Here is an 8,082-nt window from a genome sequence, read left to right as displayed (position 1 = left end):
GGCTGCGTCCTTTCGTCCCGACCAGCTCTCGCGGGCTGCGCGCTGGCATAGCAAGCGCTCGTCCCCTGCCTCCATTGCCGCCTGATAAACGGGGTTTATTTTTCTGTTCCGCGGTAACAATGAAGAAATTCTCTCCCGAGCTATTTTTGATCCTGCTGGAGCCACACGCTGCTTCCTCAGGGCTCAAAGCTCATTGTTTTCACTCGCTCGCATGGAACAATTGCAGGCTACTTAGGACCTATTTGTTTTCCAGTGCCTCAAACCATTATCACCTTTTCCTGTTCCCCTTGAGAAAATGGGTCCTTGATACTCGGCCAGGTTGCATTATTTAATTTCCTGCATGCTTAGGGTGAAATCGTCACAAAGGCGGGCACTTTTACTGAAGGGAAACAATCTCAGAAAGAATGTGGAAGAAAACCTTACTCTGGAAAAAATAAGCAACTTGCGCAACCCTGGAGGAATGAGGCAGCGTGAGTCACAGCAGGCAGAGCTCGCCCAGCCCAAATCATTGAAGAGAGGTTGCTGGGCCCTGCATGCGTCCAGCAATGGTGGGACGCACTGGGGCACAGCACAGCATATAGAAGGATATCTGTGAGATATGAGGTGTATGGGAGCTGCTAAGTCACAGCCTGAACCGCTGATTGAGCAGCTGGGGAAAGGACCCGGTCAGCCCTGGGAGCACAGGTGAAGGCAATTCAGCTGTGTGACCGGAAGGGGTGAAGCCTGGCTGCACCTCTCTTAGTCCCCATTTAAGGGCTGACTGCCATTAGAGAAGGTTTTCTTTGTGGAGCTTCCGCTTTAGGGGATCTTTCCCCTGTGAACCTCCAATCCCTGCTGTCTTAACATGGGTGAGCGATCTTCTTCCCTTCCTTTGCAGCCCCTTTCTTTTGTGCTGGTCCTGTCATCACACCTCTATTGTAATGCTTTTCCAGTTATATTGTTCTTTTTAAGTGCTATATGTGGTTATGAGTGTCTACAGCGGCATAAAAAAATCTTCACCTGCTTTGTATTACTAACAATGTAATTGACCCCAGCCTTATCGAGGACCACAGGAGGCTTGGAAGAACTGGGCTTACCTTAGCACGCAGTTCCTCCTCAGGGGATTGTAAAACTGTGTTGGAAGGGACCAGTAGAGGCCATCTAGCCTAACTCCCCTGCGGTGAACAGGGATACCCACAGCTAGATCAGGTGCTCAGAGTCCCTCCAGCCTGACCTTGAGTGTCTCCAGGGATGTGGCATCCTCTGCCTCTCTGGATAGTGGCCTCACCACCTTTATTGTAGTAAAGCTTCTTTCTTATATCTAATCTAAACCTCTTTTGTTTAGTTTTAGTTTGTAACCACTTCCTCTTGTCTTATCACAACAGATCTCACTAAAGAGTCTCTTTCTTATAGCCTCCCATTAGATACTGAAAGGCTTCTGTGCAACTTTTCTGCTTCTTGTGCTCCATGCTTCTTACTTCCTTCACCATACTTTCTTCACTTTCATTACAGATTTGAATTAATTTTAATTCAGATGTTACTACATATGCATCTACGACCCTGGCTTCTTCCTATGCTCTGCTACCAGTTGATTCAAAGGACATGATAGCAACCAGATTTATATCCGTAGAAGCTGAATGACTCTCAGCACACTTTTATCCTTATTTTGGATAGAGTGTTAGAAAGAATGATCACAACAAGAATGTCAGTGTCTAATCAGTGGGAAGGAGAAGAGAGGCTTTATTACAAAGGATAAGCTCTTGGTAATGCAGACTCTTTTTCCTGTAGACTACACAAAGCCACATATGCTGCCTATGAAGCCACCTCCTACATAATTTCCTTGAGAGTCAATCTAGCTAACCAAATTTGATAAATATTCCAGAGATATCAGTCCTCTCCTACTAAACATTTCTTGCCTGAAGCTGATGTTCTTCCATCACTCCGTTAAGCTCAGTCCCTTGCAATCTAACTGTTGTGCTTATGAGCAGATCTGACAACATTAAGCACTTGTCTTCAACCTTATGAGATGATGGGTTTCACAGAAACAAGAGATGCAATTAACTATTGGGCACAGCATCTGACAGAAGCTCACAGCACGCCTGCCAGTTGCACAGAAGTTTGTTTGAGAAAGTATGTGTTGTTTAGATCTGTTGTCAGGTGCGAGACAGAAGGGAGGCCAGTGAAAAGCTGGATGATTATGAACTCTGAACTTTTTTCTTGTAAGACCCATATCCAATAGAACTTCCCCCAGATCTAACTCATTTCTGATGTCAGTAGAAATAATAGTTCATGAGTAAAGACGCTTTTCAATTCATAGCTTGCAAAATTATGCCTGGATCTTTGAATTAAATTATTATTTTTTATAAGTTTGGAACATTTTGCTTCTTTTCCATTATATGTCATTTAAAGATTTACAAGCAAGAATGTAGTTGCATTGATACTAACAAAACTGTGAAGAAGCAGTGTATACCAGAAATTCAAAATTCAGTCCAAGAGACAATATTTTAGCCACCTGTGTTTAATTGTACTGTTACCACAGCAAGACTGTTTTTCATATGATTTGTGTAACACTCAGTATTGAATTAAATCTTGGAAGTACATTTTCTACAGCAAAATAGCTTTTTTTGATTCAAGTATTGTTTGCAACAAAGCCTCTTTTCATGTCATGTCGCATGCTGAAACAATGGTGAAAAGATAAATCACTCAATCTAATTTTAACTGCTTCAAAATTTTGTGATAGGTTCACTAATTTCTGTGAAGTTCAGGACATTTTTTTTTTAACAGATGTGGGCCTACAGCTTACAGATTTCTGATGCAACCTTACTTGGCATCCATGGGCTCTAGAAGCAGAATGAACAGAGTACGAATCTCTCCACAGAAGAGTTGCCTACTCCACCCTTCCTTTGTTTCAAAGTCGTTTCTGATTTTTTGACTTTGGGATTATTTTTAATGTTAGATCATTTCCATTGTTTATCTCCAGAAAAGTGTTTCCAGGCCATTTTGCAGTCATCACTATTCTAGGAAGGCCTATTAGCAGAAAAAGGTTATTTGTTTCCCAGGCAGATGTGGTCAGAAGTATAAAAGTAACTGCATCAGCATCACATACCTCGAATTTCTTTGTTCTTTAACTGTTTTCTCCCTATTCATTTTCACTGCTAAACCCATCAAAGATTTCCCTAGGGGCTGAACATCTCTTTCCATGCCAAGGGCTGATAAAGAATGCACCAGGGAAATAAATATACCAATGCTTCTAATGTGGACAATGCTCTGGAGCTAAACCTGGAGCCAAGAGCCTAGCAGCTGGAGTCTGTGCAAGTGGCATTGGGAAACACAGCACCCTCTGGGTGCCTGACAATCCCCATGAGTCTGCCATGAGGGCTTTACAAGCTGGTCCATGATGGGCATCCCTCATTCCTGTGCAAGTGAAGTCAGGAAGAAACTCTGCTAAGTGTTGTTCCATCTTAGGTTCACTCTCACAGTGTCTCTTGTGAGTTTTTCCACAGAAGGGTTGTACTAAGAAGCAGTGTTTGTAGGAAAACCTGTTGGCTGTCTGAGACTTGGAATAAACCTGCATTTCTCTGATCTGTAAATTCTACTGCTACTGCTCTATTTAGTCTCTGCTCTTGATACAAACCTGGGAACAATCTCGTATGACAAACAAGTGCAGTGGAGGAAGGAATAGCCTGTTTTATCCCACTGGGTTGTCTGTGAAGGAAAAAAACTCACTTGTGTAGTACTGACTCTACAGAAGTGTGGTTTGTACAAATACTCATTCTGTTTAGTGGATCAGGACCGGTAGATCTTGGTGCTATTTTTGTCAGTGATTTACTTTGTGAACCTGAGTAAATCAGTCTACTGATTTCCAATAGTATTAACATCTGTGTAAGGGAACTAAGGAGAGCAGCTTTTCAAGTTGCTTTTATTCACCGATGAAAAGGCTATAACCAAAAAATACAGCAGTATCAGTATGTCTTAACAGATAACACTGAGTTGAATCATTCAAATCTATTTTTAACTCCCCTTTTCTTGGCTATGTATAGTTCTCTGCTTGCTATGGTGCTGCTGTGCCACTACTGTTGATAATGATCATCAAGCCTTACCTGTATGAATGAGTGCAAAGGATGCCAATGGCAACCTCAAGGACAAAGGGGTAAACGTAAAAAGTGAAACACAGCTTGATTTAGAAACAGGCTGAAGATTATCAGCTAATGCAGTTGAAAAAATATTTGCATGAAAAATGGTGCTGTTTCAGAACCTGGAGTGTCTGTATATGTGTGTGAGCATGCAGGTCTGTATACATGCATGAGTGTGCTCCATTTACAAGGTCTATCCTACTGTGTTGTAGCCAAGAGCTAGCTGGAAGTAGGGAGTGTGGGGAGAAGTCAGGTAGTGTGTATGTTTCTGTGTAGTGTGGTTTTCTTTGACGGTAAAAGCTTCCTTCTACATCAGTTTACTATGAAAAGTTGTTTACAAAGGGTAGGTGAAAACTAGCTGTCCACTGAATGACTGCAAGGAATCCATTAGGCCAGCAGTTTAAGGAGAAGATCTTTGTAGTTGCTGTTGTTTTCCTGATGAATAATTATGCCACCTCCAGCTGGCTGCTGAAGACCTTTTCTTTAAAAACCATATGCCTTCTTTAATAAAGCTCTGATCACACCTCCTTCAGGCTTGCCTCACTGTGGTGTATGTATGCCTGGTTTCATTTGGTTTGTGCAGTGGTGTGGCTGTAGGATGATAGCTTCCCTAAACTAATGCTTCGTAAAATTGTGGCCTAGAGAGAAAGGAATGAAAATCAGGGACAGCCTGGGTCTGTGCTTCAGTGATTCATGGAATGTTACTCACGGGGTAGTTCACGTGGGTTTTCTTTTCAAAATGTTCTTTAAGGAGTTGCTGGAATCAAGGTTAGTTGGATCTGCCATTAAGTGGTGGTGTTTCAGGGCACTTCCCCTGGATTAATCATTTTCACATTCTGAAATTTGTCAACTGTACCTTCAGGCATTGCCAATTCAAGCAAATGCAAAAATATTCACAACACCTCGGTATGATTTCATCAGATCTACAGTAAGCAGGTCAGACTTGCTCAATACTTATCTGGGAGACCTCCAGAGAACAAAAAGAATACGGGAAGGAGCCAATCTTGTGATGCAGCTGAGGCTTCTTGCCAGTATAAATCATAAGACATATCTTTAAACTCTGCTTTTTAACTGGTTGTTAAAAATATGGCACCTTTTCTTCTGAGGCCGACCTACACTGGAGCTGAAGCAGTATGTGACCAGCAACACTACCTTCCAAAAGGGATTTAAGACTGAAATTCTGTAGTTCTTTTCTCAGATTTAAGTTGTTAACTATGGCTACATTCCACCTCGAGGCAATGAATTACATACTGTTTCCAATAGTCTTGAATGTCAAAATTATTCTTCACACCTCCTACTAAAGCACACAGTCACTGCCATATTCCACTTCAGACAAGGCTGTATTCACTGAGGAGTCTTACATACAGAGCTAGGAAAGGCGTTGAAATCAGACAGAAATGTGAAGTTAGTGTTTTGTTTATTCAGAACGAAGATGAAATCCAAGGGAGATTTAGGGAAACTGATGAGGCTTCAGGGCCTCTGAACTAATCTGCCTCAGCAGGCCCTGGTACGTATGTGAAATCCAGTCAAGTGAAATTGTGGCTAATGTCCCCATACAACATTTTCACTTTGCAGTGCATTAGTTATTCTCCAGATTTCCTCAGTTTCTGCAAGTTAATGTACTCTCAGCTTCTCCACAGGCCTTACCACACTGACACTGCCATGGCTCACTGCTATAATCTCCCTACCCCATGTTCTGTGCCTACATGTTGTTGGCTTGTTTAGCTGTGCAGACATAATCTATCTTGTGGATAATACAAAGTTACATGCCTGCTGATAAAACAGCCAGTTCATGGCTCTTCTCCAAACTTTGCCCACATTGCCTCTTTGGGAGTCCTAATTTTGGCTTCATTTCGTTACCCTGAAATCAGTATGCATTTAATATTTAAGCTTTTCCTTTCTGATAATGTAGTTGAAAGTGAAACTCTCTCCTAGGCTCACGAGTTCTAAAAGCTTAACTCACCAATTCTAAAGCTAAATCCAGCTGTGAGAGAGAGGAAACCCTTTAACCGTAGAAGATGGTCATGGACGGACTAGTCCTCATGTTATTGGAGCTTTATACTTCAGACAGAGAGTTTTAACTGTGAACAAAGATCTTAATTAGGATTTTATCCCAGTGGCATCGTGAATCATTGTTTGGTAGAAATTTCTTACAGTGAGGCACCACTGTGCTGTACTTTAAAGAATGTGGTGTAAATGCTGCTCAAATACTGTCAGCTCAGTGTTTGGATATTCTAATTTTAGCGTTGTTTATTATGTTTCATCTCCATGGTGGTTTTAGGCAATTCTTGTACCATTAATGCTAGCAAATGTCTCTTTGTTCACAGAGACCTTGTGGTCACTGGTACACTGATGATGCTCCTCTGTGTGATTTCTGCATGGATGTGTTCACAGAATTAAGCCCAATGAAGGTGGACGCTGCTACAATTTTCTTTCAACAAACACTACCAGAATAATCCTTAGGATGAAATTTCATTTTAAAACTGCATTCTTTCTCTAGCAGTGGGAGCATTAAGCCATTCCAATTGATTTTTCAGCCATGCTGAAGCAGCTGGAAGAGGTTAGAATAGTGAAACTAGAGCCCACCTACCTGCTGGAAACATACAGCTGAAAGTGGAAATCTCTAGAAAACGGTGAATAAAGAGGCAAGGTGAAAATACTGTTGTTCTAGTGGCCATAAGGGTGCAATCATCAAGTTAGTAAGAATAATGTTTTCCCTAGCTCTCATGGGACTTCTTTGTCCATGTGGGTCCATTTCAAACATTTTTTCATCTTTAAGCACTCCCTGATAATAAAAAAAAATGATATAAGTGTTCTTCTATGGGAAGAATCTCACTTTGGTCTGTGTATTTTGTCTTGAGAAAACCACAGGGCTCAGAGAGGGTACAAGAAGAGCTTACTACTCAAAAAATGCAGCCCACAGCTGAGAGAAACTGCAAGAGCAGGGGTTAATGGCACTGAGAGCTTCATGGTTCAGCTGTTTGCAGATCAGTAATTAGAATCCTCTGCTTACTGCATTGATTTCTCCCTGAGCAGCACTGTGAAATACTACAGAGAGATCTATTAGTCATAGAGATATTTGGGTGGGGGAAGGAAATGAAACATTCCCCCCCACTTCTAGGTATTTGAGGGCAAGAAGAGTGTTCTTCCACCTTAAGGGAGAAACCCTAGTCTGTCTCCAGGGCTGCTGGGGCAGGCTGTCTCCATGAGGGGCAGCTGGAGCTGGGAGAGCACAAAGTGCTATGGTTGTGATAAAGGTGGTTGCAGGCTGTATCCCGGTGCACACTTGGGGCTGCACTGTGTGGTGTGAGTAATAACGTACCAGCACAGCAGGGGGAGGAGGTCTCCTGGCATGTAACCTTTCTGCTGTTAAATCTCTGCCTGATCTGTGCAGAAATGCTAGAGAATGTGTGCGCTTTCCCTGCTGTCCCTAAAGGGGCTGTATTCCAGGTGGGAGCAGGGGTAATGTACAGGGCCGAATATCAGTGTGATCCTCTTATGAATAAGACTGTATCTGGTGTGACTTCTCATGCAGAGTTTTGGAGAACCAGGGAACAGAGCTGCTGAGAAGGGAGTAGAGTCGGTGAGAGGATCTGACTCTCGTTAGATGTTTGCTTAAAAGCTGTGAGAAGAGCAGATAAGCTGCAATCAGATGCTAAGGTGATGGCAACACATTCAGGGGTGTCTTGTATTGTTGAAAACCATTCTACTACAATTAAAAGCAAGTCTAGAAAAGCCTCCTGACTTTTTTTTTTTAGATACAATCTATCTCACAATGAAACTAGGCTAACAAACAGTATTATAAATTAACTTCTGCTTGCTATCACCCTTGTAAATAAGCCTATTTTTTAATTCTCATATGAGATAATGAGAGATTAAACACATTTATCATTACTTATGCTAATTGTAATTGATTTCTGTCTTTTAAAAAATATATCTATATTGTCAGAGTTGTAGCTTTGGACACTGT

This window comes from Meleagris gallopavo, chromosome 5, assembly GCF_000146605.3.
Source record: "Meleagris gallopavo isolate NT-WF06-2002-E0010 breed Aviagen turkey brand Nicholas breeding stock chromosome 5, Turkey_5.1, whole genome shotgun sequence".
NCBI classification, from domain to species: Eukaryota; Metazoa; Chordata; class Aves; order Galliformes; family Phasianidae; genus Meleagris; species Meleagris gallopavo.
This window is presented reverse-complemented; position numbering follows the sequence as displayed.